Here is an 11,817-nt window from a genome sequence, read left to right on the forward strand (position 1 = left end):
GGGATCTGGACCAGCCGGTGAAGTGGATTGAAATATTGCTCACGGAATTGAATGCATTCAAGTGTGAGGTGTTGCAACCTCACCAGCGTAGGAGGACCAACCAGCGTAGGTCTTACATGGTGAGTGGTAGGGCAGCGAGGAGTGAGGAAGAACAAAGGGATCTCGGAATACAGGTCCATAATTCCTTGAATGTGACATCACTGGTAGATAGGGTTGTAAAGAAAGCTTTTGGCACATTGGCCTTCATAAATCAATGTACTGAGTACAGGAGTTAGGATGCTATGTTGAAATTGTACAAGACATTGGTGAAGCCTTATTTGGAGTATTGTTTCCAGTTTTGGTAAACTACCTACAGGAAAAATGTAAATGAGATTGAAAGAATGCAGAGAAAATTTACAGGGATGCTGCTGGGACTTGCGGGCTTGGGTTATAGAGGAAGAATGAACAGGTTAGAAGTTTATTCCTTGGAATGTAGAAGATTGAAGTGAGATTTGATTGAGGTATACAAAAATTATGGTGGGTATTGCTGGGTAAATATAAGCAGGCCTTTTCCATTGAGGTTGGGTGAGAGTAGAGCCAACGGTTATGGGTTAAGAGGAAAAGGTGAAGAGTTTAAGGGAAACATGAGGGGAAACTCGTCACTCAGAGGGTGGTGGGAGTGTGGAACTAGCTGCCAGTGGAAGCGGTGAATGTGGGTTTGCTGTCAACACTTAAGAGACATTTGAATAGGTACATAGATAGAAAGGATATAGAGGATCATGGTCCGCGTCTAGATTGATGGGACTAAACAGTTTAGTGCTTTGGCACAGACTAGAGGGCCAAAGGACCTGTTTGCTTGCTGTAGTGTTCTAGGACTCTATTACTCTAAATGTATTGTCTTTTTCTGAGGGTTGGGGAATCTAGAACTAGAGCCTATATGTTTAAGTTGAATGAGGAAAGATTTAATAGAAGCTTGAGAGACCCAAAAACTCCTACAACTCTCCTCAACCATCGCTTAAATAACCTCCATTATTGGTATTGGTCACACTGTACTTGCAGTATTTTGCGTGTTTTTGGGTCTCTTACCCAAGAAAGGGTGTGCTGGTATTGGACAGAGTCCAGAGGAGGTATATGAGAATGATCCTGGGAATGAAAGCATTAATGTAGGAGAAATGTTTGATGGCTCTGTGTCTGTACTCACTGCAGTTTAAAAGAATGAGTGGAGATCCCATTGAAACCTATTAAAGGCCTAGGTAGAGTGGATGTGGAAAGGACATTTCCTTTTGTTGGGGAGTCTAGGACCAAAGAGCAAGTTTCAGAATACAAGTACGTCCCTTTAGAACAGAAATGAGGAGGAGTTTCTTTAGCCAAAGGATGGTGAATCTGTGGAATTCACTGCCACAAACTTCTGTGGAAGTCAAGTCTTTGGGTATATTTAAGCTAGAGGTTGATAAGTTCCTGAATCGTCAGGATACTAAAGGTTAAGGGGAGAAGGCAATGGAATGGGGTTGAAAGGAATAATAAATTAGGTATGATGGAATGGAAGAGTAGACTCAATGGGCTGAATGGCCTAATTCTACTCCTATGACATTATTACCAGGAAATAATGGAAGTCATTTTCATCAGTATGTTTCTCCATCTTATCAGGCATAATCATTTTCACTACTAAAAGGCATAGGTTTAAGTTGAGCGGTGACAGATTTAAATGTGGCCTGCGGGACCAGTTCTTTATGCAGAGGGCGGTGCGTATATGGAACAAGCTGCTACAGAAAGTAGTTGAGGCAGGTACGATTGTGACTCTCAAAATACATTTGCGCAAGTCCATGGCTGGGAAGGGAGGGCTTGGAGGGCTATCAGCCAGCTGCAGGCAAGTAGAACTGGCTTAGAGGGCACCATGATGGGCTGAGCAGCCTCTTTACATGCCGTGTCATTCTACAACTTACTGTCTCTGCCACATAAAGACCGACACCATCAATGCCCGTGGGACAATTTGTTTTTTCTGCCGTGCAAGGATAACAAATGCCTGAGAGTGGATGAACGAGTAGAGTGAAGGTTATGCTGCTATAAATTTGACATAGTCTCTGTTTGTGACAGACCCTAGACTCTAATACCAGGGTGCACATCTCTTAAGACCATTTGCTGGTCAAAGAGGTGACAAAGTCCCAGGGCATATCACTCAAAGCAACTTAGCTGAAGTTGTTCTGCGGCCAGGTGGTACTAATAAAAAAAAGGAAGAAAGAAATGGAAATCAAACGGATTGATCACTCCAATTAAATACAACATTATTTCAAAGCGTTAAATTTTGGAATGTAACAGAGTTGAATTTCTCTCTGTGGTAAAATTGTTATGCCTACTCAATCCTGATTATGTTTCTTACCTGGTTTCAGGCAGCGGTTCCTAAATACTGTTAGATTTATCTCTGTGGTAATCCATGCCTAACAGTCAACACCAATTCTTTGAAACTGGGAGTTCAGACGATTCCCTTTTCAGTGTAAAAGGCTCCAGCCATGCGAAAAGAGGCGCCACAGGGAAGGGTGCTGAGGCTCCTTGGAGACATGTTACGGTGTCGGCAATCACTAACAGAATCTTTTGTTTTACTTGTCTCTCTGCTTGCTCTACTTACTGTTTCTATTTTTACTTTTAAGCCCTGAAGCTGATTATTCTGCTTAATCCATCAGACCATTAGAAATCCTCTACCTGTGTCTTTCCTCAGGATTTTGTGCGCTTTTAAGCAATAACTTCTTCCTGAATGGAAGAGCGGAGACTATTAAGGAAGCTAATAAGGACATGATTTTTATTTTGCATCTTCTTATTCCGCTGCCTTTATGTTTCTGTAGCCTGTAAATGAGATCTGGCTGATCGAAGGAGGATTTTGTGATTCGGAAGATGTGCTGCAATACAGATTAAAGGCTAGAAAATGGCAGTTTCAAAGAGCATTATATTCTGACATCCCCGATGTAGAGCTGTTTTCCAGGAAGCTTTCTCAGCCTAACCAAAACAAATGCAATAGAACTCGCTCAGTGTGGTTTATTCCTTCTATCCTTAAGAATGATATAATTTTAAAGTTTTTTCCCAAAAATATCATACCTGATAATGAATACTGAGCTGAACTGAATAAGGACTCTTTCAATTTTGTGTTTTATATTCTTTGTTTTCGTTCATTCTTTCTTGTTGCCATTTGCGTGATTTGTTATTTTGCGTTGGGGGTGGGGGCCGTTTTCATGATTTTTTTTTAGCTTGGGGGTGGGTTGATACTTTTCTCCGAACGGGTTCCATGGTTTTCTTTGTTTTGTGGCTGTCTGTGGGGAAGACGAATCTCAGAGCTGTATACTGCATACATACTTTTGATAATAAATGTACTTTGAATCCATTGCTGCTGCCAACGTTTAGATTACAGCTTTAACTTACTTCCTTGAATTTTAATTTTCCAGTTGTCATGGGGGATTTGAATGTGTGTCTGCTGATGAATTGTAATCCAAGCCACGAGAAACTAGACAAGGAAATCACCCACTGATCGACTGTGGTGCACTTCATATGTAGGGCTTTGTGTAAACAGTAAGGAGCTAGAAACAATTTAGTGTGAAGACCTAAAGAGGATGTGCTACTAATTTAGTTATTTGTTTATTTTGAGATACAGCGCAGAACAGTCCCTTCTGGCCTAATGAGCCAAACTGCCCAGCAACCCTCCCTAGCCTGATCACAGGACAATTTACAATGACCAACTAACCAACTGATTGTAAGCCTCTGGACTGTGGGAGGAAACCAGAGCACCTGGAGCAACTCAGGTAGGCACAGGGGCACCATACAATCTCCTCACAGAGGGCAACAGGGATTCTCTCACTCTGATAACCGTTCAACGAGATGGAGGGGTCTGGTCAGGAAGGGTCATGTCGCAGTGGTGAGCTTAAGGAGGTACAGTGGAAATGACAGAAAAGCAATGGTTTTATCTATTCAGATAACGTGTGGAACAGGCTATTTGAACCGCGCTAGCCAGCAACTCTCAGTTTAACCCTGGCCTAATCACAGGACAATTTTGCAATGCCAAGCAGTACATCTTTGGATTGTGCAGAGAAACCAGAGCACCCAGGAGAAAATCCACACAGTCACGGGAAGAACATACAAACTCCTTACAGACAGTGGTGGGTCTGACACCTGGAAGTCTCTGACTGGAGAGTTACTACTGAACCGGGTCAGCTAGACTTTCGGGATGCAGCCATATAATGAAAAGTGTCGCCAGCACATCTAGAAGTACTTCCAGGGGCGGCACAGTAGCATAGTGGCGAGTGTGACTCTTTACAGCTTCAGTGATCACGGTTCAATTCCCGTTGCTGTCTGTGAAGAGTTTTTATGTTCTCTCCGTGACTATGTGGGTTTCCTCTGGGTGAGTCACTTTCCACCCACATCTGAAAGACATGTAAGTTGTCGGTAAGCTATGTTGGAACTGGAAAAATGGCGACAGTTGCGGACTGCTCCCAACAAATCCTTGGACTGTGTTTGTCGTTGATGCAAATGATGCATTTCAATGTATGTTTAGATGCTTCAATGTATATATAATAAATTAAGATAATCTAAAGATAATGTTGGACAGCCTAGGAGTTGTCATGTCACATCACATCAGAAACTGCTCCAATCTGTTTATAGTTTCAGTGCGTAACATCAAAACCTGCAATCATATTTGGAGCTTTTGTTATTCATTTTTTAGGATCTGAGTATCACTGAGAAGGCCAGTATCCATGGCCTGTCACTAACTGGCCTAGGAAAGATGGTGGTGAAATGCTACAGTCCTTCTGATCAAGGCAAGGATGGGCTGGAGATGAATGATTCTACCATGCTTGCTGCCTGAGGCATCTCAGTTTGCCTCACCCTTGAAGCCATCTTTCCAGACCTCATGACCTGGGCTACATCTTCTGCTTCCTCTTCTTTTCCTCCACATATCCTCAAAATTTTGGAAGCACCCTGTCCTTATCTGTTGATCCATCATCACTTCTGCATGGTGGCTGGAGAGTGGTCCATTATGTAAGAACATAGTACATTAAACATTATAGCACAGTACAGACCCTTCAGCCCATTATGCTTGCCAACCTTTTAACCTGCTCTCTAAGGTCAAACTATAACCTTTCCCTCCTATACAGTATAAACCTTCGTTTTTCTATCATCCACATGCCTGTCCAAGAGTTCAATGTATCTGCTTGTATCACCATCCCTGGCAGGGTGTTCCACAGACCCACTACTCTCTGTGTAAAGAACTTATCTCCGGTATTCACCCCTATACCGGATCAATGGAAAATTGCAAGTGTTACTCCGCTATTTAAGAAGGGTGGGAGGCAGCAGAAAGGAAACTATAGACCTGTTGGCCTGACATCAGTGGTTGGGAAGTTGTTGGAATCGATTGTTAGGAATGAGATTACGGGATACCTGGAGGCACATGTCAAGATAGGCCAAAGCTAGCATGGTTTCCTGAATGGAAAATCCTGCCTGACTAACCTACTGCAATTATTTGAGGAAATTACAAGCAGGGTAGACAAAGGAGATGCAGTAGATGTGGTGTACTTGGATTTTCAGAAGGCCTTTGACAAGGTGCTGCACATGACACTGGAAAAAAAGCCTAAAGCCCATGGAATTAGGGAAGTTACTGGCATGGGTGTTGCATTGGCTGATCAGCAGAAAACAGAGAGTGGGAATAAAGGGATCCTATTCTGGCTGGCTGCCAGTTACCAGTGGAGTTCCACAGGGGGCGGTGTTGGGAACGCTGCTTTTTACGATGTATATCAATGATTTGGACTATGGGATTAATGGATTTGTGGCTAAGTTTGCTGATGATATAAAGACAGGTGGAGGAGAGGGTAGTGTTGAGGAAACAGACAGCCTGCAGAGACATTAGCTATTTTAGGGGATGGGCAAAGAAGTGGCAAATGAAATACAACGTTGAAAAGTGTATGGTCATGCACTTTGGTGGAAGAAATAAATGAGTAGACTATTATTTAAATAGGGAGAGAATTCAAAATGCAGAGATGCAAAGGGACTTGGGAGTCCTTGGGCAGGATACCCTAAAGGTTAACCTCTAGGTTTAGTCAGTGGTGAAGAAGACGAATGCAATGTTGGCATTCATTTCTAGAATTATAAAATATAAGAGCAGGGATGTGATGTTGGGGCCGTGTAAGGCACTTGTGAGAACACACTTGGAGTATTGTGTGCAATTTTGGGCTCCTTATTTTGGAAAGGATATACTGACTTTGGAGAGGATTCAGAGAAGATTCATGAGATTGATTCCAGGAATGAAAGGGTTACCATATGAGGAACATCTGGCAGCTCTTGGGCTGTATTCCCTGGAGTTCAGGAGAATGAGACGGGATCTCATAGAAACATTCCAAATGTTAAAAGGCCTGAACAGATTAGATATGGCAAAGTTATTTCCCATGGTAGGGAAGTCTAGGACAAGAGGGTACGACTCCAGGATGAAGGATGCCCATTTAGAACTGAGATGTGGAGAAATTACTTTAGTCAGAGGGTGGCAAATCTGTGGAATTTGTTGCCACAAGTGGCTATGGAAGCCAAGTCATTGGGTGCATTTACAGCAGAGATAGATAGGTTCTTGATTAGCCAGGGCATCAAAAGGTATGGGGAGAAGTTAGGTGGAGTAGACTCAATGGGCCGAATGGCCTACTTCTGCTCCTATATCTTATGGTCTTATGATTTATACTTTCCTCCAATCACCTTAAAATTATGCTCCCTTGTCAATGGGAGAGGGGAAGGTCCATGGGTTGATTATGTTGACTGCTTACTAAGGCAGTGAGGATTGAAGACAGAGTCCATGAGACCATAGGAAGTAGGAGCTTGATTGTTCATCAATTTTACCAATCCTTCCCTCTACTTCTGTTCCTCCAACAAACCATCATTGTTGTATGCACCACTTATAAGATGGCCCTGTGGCAATACCTCTTAGATGGCATCTCATCAACCCAGAACCTATTTTATCTAGCAGAGGAAGGAAAGGGGAATATGTCTGAGATAAGTTCTTTACACAGAGAGTGATGGTGCCAGAGGTAGTGGTGGAGGCAGATACATTGAGGATCTTTATGAAACTCTTAGATATCCACATGGATGATGGAAAAATGAAGGGTTATATAGGAGGAGAGGGTTGGAGTAGGTTAAAAGGTCAGAACAACATTGATGGGCCCAATAGCCTGTACTATGTTGTAATGTTCTATGTTATATGTTCTTAGACACGTGGGAGCCACCTCTGAAGTCATGCAACATACAAGCATATGTTATTCACATTTTCTTCATTACTTCCAAGGTTTATTCCTGAAAATCTCAGTCAGCCTGAACTGTGGGAGGATCTTCCCCACGCAGCCTGTGACACATCACACGGGTGAATCACCACTCTTAGCAGCGTAGTTGGGGGCAGCTAATAGATGTTGGTCATGTCAGCAACAGCCTCGTGTCACATTAGATAATATACATGAGAAAAGTACCTTGCAGAAACACCTTTATTTGAAGTATGTCTCATTGATTGTAAAACCTACCCTCCATCAATTACATAAACAGAAAGGTGCTGGAAAAAAGGCCAGTGATGTCAGAAAGGATCCCACCCACCCTGCTAATGGACAGCTTGGTCCACTCCAATCTACGCAGCGTTCACGTCCGGACCACCAAACTCAAGTAGAGTTACTTTCCCCAAGCAGTAAGGCTGATCAATACAAGCTTGTCACACCCTCCACCACCAATACTTTATACTGAAAATCCTGTCACCCTATGTAGACACTCCTGTACCTAGTGATACTTTATGTACATACAATCTACGTATGTAAGCTATCTTATATATTTTTTATTATTGTGTTCTTTATTTTGTTGTGTTTTTTTTGTGCTGCATTGGATCCAGAGTAACAATTATTTCATTCTCTTTTACACTTATGTACTGGAAATAAAATTGTATCTTAGAACTTGGTATGATGTGATGTAACTGCTTGAACAAGGATGCAATCTGCTGAGAGTTGTTATCAACTCAATGGATAAATAAATGGATATTTTATAATTAGGTATGCATTTATATATAAATAACTCATAGGATAAGTCACGTGATTTGTGTAATTGAAAAAATTGTTTCACCTAACTCATGACATCATAATCACCATCACAGCAGTTTCTCACTTAAAATACTGAATGCTGTGATCAACACGAATCAAAAGAATTTACTAAATACTGCTAGAAAGCTCAGTGGTTCTTTGTCCGGAGAGTCTTCGGAACTAAATAGCTGGAGAGTTTTGATTGAAAATGTCTGGGAGCAGCATCAAAGTTCTTATTTGTCTCGTGTGATCTGTGTAAAAGTGAATAAGGTTGAAGAAAATATTTGAAAAGGAAGAAGTGACATCACAATAGCTTGTAGCCTAGCAACAAAGAATTTATACAGAGTATGCAAATAGTTATGAATTTAAATTAAATTCTAGAATTGAATACTGGTTAAGTTTGATTAGATCCTGTAAATAGAGCCACTTGAGTCAATTGAAATTCACTATTTTCTGTTCTTGTGTGCTCTGTCACACCTTGGAACTGACAGTCTTCAGTTTCAGCAGACAACTAACTTATATCTGCAAGACTGATGCGATGGCAGAGGATGGTCTCAGATCAAGATTCTTCAAGATTCTTAAACCAAGCTCCTGGAATCTGCAACGTTTAACGGTTCCGTGGCGCATTTCAAGAGATAATTTGTCACAGCTGAAAGAGTATCAGGTAACCTGTTAACACAGTAGGGCCTTTTCATCAATCATAACCTCAGTAGTCTGCTCTGAATCCTCAAAAGTTGTGTGCATTGCCATAGATATCGTGGGTAGGATCTAGAAGAAGATATGACCATGGGGAATATTTCATCTTTTCGAAGGTTCTTCCAAAATATGTTTCGTTGGAAGTTTGGACAATAAAAAAGTAGAGGAAAAGGTTTGACAATGACTGGGAGGAAATTATTTGCAAACCTTATTGATCAAGATCAAAAATGACAAAATGATTAAGAAAATGTTTGTGACGGTGGGAATTCAATTAGTAGTAGAAACTTTAATATGAACGGAAGACTTCACACTCCCAGAGAAAGCAGAGCATCAAGCTCAAGGACGGTTTCTGTGCCATTGTCATCAGACCCTTGAATAGATGGACCTCTTGTATGATGCGACGGACTCGACCTCACAATCTACCACATTGTGATCTTCCACTTTATTGCTTACCTGCACTACCCTTTCTCTAAGCCTCTTACCCTTAATTCTGCATAGTTACTATTTTACCTTGTTCTAGCTCAATGCACTGTGTAACAATTTGATACCTTTTTTTCTAACTGTGTCAGGGTACTTAGTGTAGCTTAGATGGCTGTTGTGTGTTCTTCACGCTGGATGTTGGAGTCCTGCGAGATCCAGAGTCTCCCAGGGAACCACATCTGTGTGAAGTGCATCCAGCTGCAGTTCTTTGAAAACCATGTTAAGGATCTGGAGCAGCAGCTGGATGACCTTCGGCTTGTACGGGAGAGTGAGGAGATCATCGATTGGAGTTGCAGGGAAGTAGTCACCCCTAAGTTGCAGGAGGCAGGTAGCTGGGTGACTGTCAGGAGAAGGAGTGGGATGGGGAATAGGCAGTTAGCGCAGAGTGCCCCTGTGGCCATTCTGCTCAATAATGAGGATACTGTTGTGGGGTTTGACCTCCCAGGGGAATGCCATGGAGACAAGGTTACTGGCACTTAGCATTGGTCTGTGGTGCAGGAGAGAAAGAGGGAGAAGAGGGGAGCGGTAGTGATCGGGACTCAATAGTCAGAGGAACAGAGAGGAGATTCTGTGGATGTGAATGAGACACCTGGATGGTATGTTGCCTCCCAAGTGCAGGATCAAAGATGTCTCGGATGGTGTCTGGAGCATTTTGGAGGGGGAGGGGGAGCAGCCAGATGTCTTGGTACATATTGGTACCAATGACATAGGAAGGAAAAGCAAAGAAGTCATGAAGAGAGAACTTAGAGAGGAAGGCAGAAAGCTGAGAAGCAGGACTTCCAGGGTAGTAATTTCTGGGTTGCTACCTGTGCTGCACGCCAGTGAGGGTAGAAACAGGATGATCTGGCAGATAAATGCATGGCTGAGAACTGTCAGGAAGGGCAGGCAGACGATAGGACAAAATTGCAGCCAGCTGAGTGATATCAGTGCATTAGGGATGCAGAATCCAAAAGGGTTGCAAATACAGTACTCAAAGTGTTATATCTCAGTGCACGGAGTATAAGAAATAAGGTGGATGATCTTCTTACACTTTTACAGATCATTGGGTGTGATGTTGTGGCCATCACTGATTCATGGCTGAAGGATGGTTGTAGTTCAAGCTGAATGTCCAAAGTTCCACATTGTATCGGAGGGATAGGAAGGTAGGCAGAGGAGGTGGCCTGGCTGTGCTGGTAAAGAATGACATCAAATCAACAGAAAGGTGTGACAAAGGATTGGAAGATGTTGAATCCTTGTGGCTTGAGTTAAGAAACTGCATGGGTAAAAGGACCCTGTGACCTCCAAATAGTAGTTGGGATGTGGACTACAGATTACAAAGACAAACAGAAAAGGCATGTCAAAAGGGCAATGTTATGATAGTCATGGGAGATTTTAACATGCAGGTGGATTGGGAAAATCAGGATCTCAAGAGAGTGAATTTGTTAAATACCTACAAGATGGCTTTTGAGAGCAGCTTGTTTTTGAGCATACTAGGAGAACTCTGAACATCCTCTACATAGCACCATCCAGAGACAGAGAAGCAGTTTCAGCGACAGGTTACTATCGATGCAATGCTCCTCAGACAGGATGAAGAGGTCAATACTCCCCGATGCCATTAGGCTTTACAATTCAACCGCCAGGACTTAAGAACTTTTTAAAAGCTATTATTAATGCTTTTTGAGATAGTGATTTAGATGCATATCATATTTTTTACTGAGTTAAGTATTGTATGTAATTAGTTTTGCTACAACAAGTGTATGGGACATTGGAAAAAAGTTGAATTTCCCCATGGGGATGAATAAAGTATCTATCTATCTATCTATCTATCTATCTATCTAACAGCTATATTACATTTGGTGTTATGTAATGGGAGCTTAAGGTAAAGGAACCCTTAAGAGACAGTGATCACAACATGTTTGATTTCAACCTGAAATTTGATAAGGAGAAAGTAAAGTCTGAAAGTATCTCAGTGGAGTATAGTAATATGAGAGAGGAGTTGACCAAAGTAAATTGGAAGGAGATGCTGACAGGGAGAACAGCAGAGAAACAATGGCTTGACTTTCTGGGAAGAATGAGGAAGGTGCAGGATAGATGTATTTCAAAACCAAAGAAATACTCAAATGGCAAAATAGTACAACTGTGGCTGACAAGGGAAGTCAAAGCTAATGTAAAAACAAAGGAGAGGGCATACAAAAAAGCAAAAATTAGTGGGAAGTTAGAGGATTGGGAAGCTTTTAAAACCCCATAGAAAGCAACTAAAAGAATCATTAGGAGGGAAAAGATGAAATATGAAAGCAAACTAGCAAACTATATCACAGTGGATAGGAAAAGCCTTTTCAAGTATATAAAAAGATAAAAGAGAGATGAGAGGGGATATAGGACCACTTGAAAATGGGGCCAGAGAAAGAATAATGGGGTCAAGAAGATGGCAGATGAACTAAATGAGTAATTTGCAATTTGTATTAGTCTTCGCTGTGGAAGACACTAGCAGTGTGCCAAGTGTTTAGGGTGTGTGGGAAGAGAAGTGAGTGCAGTTACTCCTACAAGGGATAAGGCGCAAAAAAAGTTGAAAGACTGAAAAGTGCCTAAGTCACCTGGGCCAGATGAACTGCACACT

At 41.9% G+C, this 11,817-nt stretch overlaps 1 protein-coding gene across 2 annotated transcripts in view; it reads right to left on the reverse strand.

The window, feature by feature from the left end:
• pdzph1 (PDZ and pleckstrin homology domains 1) overlaps positions 1-2,547 on the reverse strand; it is a 72,632-nt gene extending 70,085 nt beyond the window's left edge. For both annotated transcript variants that reach the window (XM_073068025.1, XM_073068023.1), the window contains exon 1: positions 2,357-2,547. The gene's annotated coding sequence lies outside the window, so the exon portion shown is untranslated. The remainder of the gene's footprint in view (positions 1-2,356) is intronic.
• Between the last annotated feature and the right edge of the window lie 9,270 nt (positions 2,548-11,817).

The sequence above is a fragment of the Hemitrygon akajei genome, chromosome 2 (genome assembly GCF_048418815.1).
Source record: "Hemitrygon akajei chromosome 2, sHemAka1.3, whole genome shotgun sequence".
Lineage (NCBI taxonomy): Eukaryota > Metazoa > Chordata > Chondrichthyes > Myliobatiformes > Dasyatidae > Hemitrygon > Hemitrygon akajei.